Here is a 2,193-nt window from a genome sequence, read left to right on the forward strand (position 1 = left end):
GGCTGGCTGTGACTCTCGGACCGGCCCCGAACCTCAGAGCTCCGTGGCTGCGCTCAGCCCCACGGAGCAGCCCAGCCCTCGATCATCCTGGGGAAGCAGCCCCACGCCCAGTGCTGACTGTGGGATGTCCCTACTCACGTCCCCCTCGTGTGCTGGGTCTCACACACAGCCCCACACCTCCCGACCCGCAGGGCAGACGGAGGTAATCCCATTCCCATTCATTGCGGTCCCTGAAGTTGGGGCGGTCCCACTGCACAACGAGAGAGCAGCACCTGCAGCACCTCATCACAGCCCTCCAGCTGCACAGCCACTGCTGGAGGTCAAAGGGGGGAGAAGACCGCAATGTCTCTGTTTACCTCCGTGCATCTCACTCCTTTAAGCCCCTCCTGCGTTCAGGCCTGGAGTGCTGCACAGAGCGGAGCAAAACAGGCACTGGTGGGAGCTGAGGCTGGGCAGGATTGGGGGCAGGTGCTGCCCATCTCCTGGGGGCTGCCGGGATGGAGCTCCAGGCAGAGCAGAGGCCGCGGTGATGTGCACACACAACAGCTGGGGCGATGAGGGAGCTGCCTGCTCACATTGCCAGAGAAAGCGGCCCCTGGCCGGGTGTGACCGAGCCCTGCAGACACGGAGGGCATCAGGAGAACCGCGCTAATTAGCTTTGTTTCCGCTGAACACGTTGGCAGATCTCCAAGGAATTCAGTGAGGTCACAAGCTGCCATGGTAACAAGAGGGAACGGGCTGGAATTGGGAAAGGTGCTGACGTCTCCAGGCGCTGGAGCTGCTGAGCAGGGCGCAGCCTTCTGTCCCCATGGCCAAACTGTGCCAGCATTGCTTGTTGGCGGTAGCAGCCAGCGAGCTCCGGGACATCCCCTGCATCCATCTCCTGCAGTGCCAGGGCTGTCCCCTGCTCCTGTCCCACCCCCTGCCCTCTGCTGAGCTACAGATGGGTCAAAGCGCATGGCTGACGGTGCTCCTCACGAGCAGCATGTGCCCACTGCAGGGCACGAGCCCCAGCAGCACGGCGGTGTGGGGATGGGCAGGAGGGGCTGCTCATGGAATGGTGCAGTCACATCCTTCCTGGAAGCTGGCAAGGTCTTGGATCAAATGATAGCTTGGAAGCCAGCACTGCCAGTAATGCCAACACTGTGCAAAAATGCTGGGAAGGATGAGCACGCCCTGTTCAAACACATGAAATGTGCTCTGGGGAAGCAGGTGACATTTGCATCTCTTCTCCCACGAGCTGCACCGCACAGCAATGCAGCCCAGCCCGTCTACTGGGGCTGTGGGGACAGCAGTTTGTCCAAAGCTAAGATTTCTCATTATTTTCAAGGATCTTAATTGCAGTGGGGATCTTAATTGCAATTCTCTCTCTGTTTAAGTGTTTATAACGTCAGGATGCCTGTGGGCACTCCTCACAAAGCTGAGGCTTGAGCTGGGGCTCACTGCCTGCAGCAGCAGCAGCCCCTGCAGCACGACCTGCTGGGATCCCCACCCTCTGCTCTGTGCAGGGGGGGCACACACACCACCCGGGCCCACAACCGTGCAAGGAGAAGGGGCAGCACAGCGGGAAGGAGGGAGGGCTTCTGCTGCTTCCCATCCTGCTGTTGGTATCTGGGCAGGTGCTGCGCCTGTTGCTGACTCCAATGGAACCTACAGCCTGCAGTTTCCATGCCAAAATCATCAGCTGTGCAAAATGAACCTCCGGTCGGTCCCAGCCCTTGCTTCCACCTTTGTCACCAGCTGTGTTCATGTTGGCTTTGCTGAGGGCAGGCACTGTCACCCTTCCTTGTGATGTGACCCACGGTGCCCATGGAGGGGTACAGGACGGTGTCTCCCAGCCCTGTCACACAGCTGTAGCACGTCACTGCTCCTGAAAATAAACAACAGGATGAGTGCGGATTTGCCGAGCGATTTACATGGGAAAAGCATCATCTCCTCCATGACAGACATCCCTCGGTGGCAAAAGCAAACGCCTCTGGAAGCTGAGCAGGCGCTCCTCTGTTCCAAAGGGCCGCTGAGCGCTGGCAGCAGGCGCTGCAGGAGAGGTTCCCCACACACTCAGCCACCTCCCACCTCTTTGCAAGGCACCTCATAACATTATGTAAAAATGCAAATAGCTTCCATGCAAAGCTGCAGAGCCACGAGTGCCCTGTGAGAGCCTGGTGAGGAGCAGCCCCACTGTCCCAGATAGGG

The sequence above is a fragment of the Meleagris gallopavo genome, chromosome 12 (assembly GCF_000146605.3).
Source record: "Meleagris gallopavo isolate NT-WF06-2002-E0010 breed Aviagen turkey brand Nicholas breeding stock chromosome 12, Turkey_5.1, whole genome shotgun sequence".
Taxonomy (NCBI): Eukaryota; Metazoa; Chordata; class Aves; order Galliformes; family Phasianidae; genus Meleagris; species Meleagris gallopavo.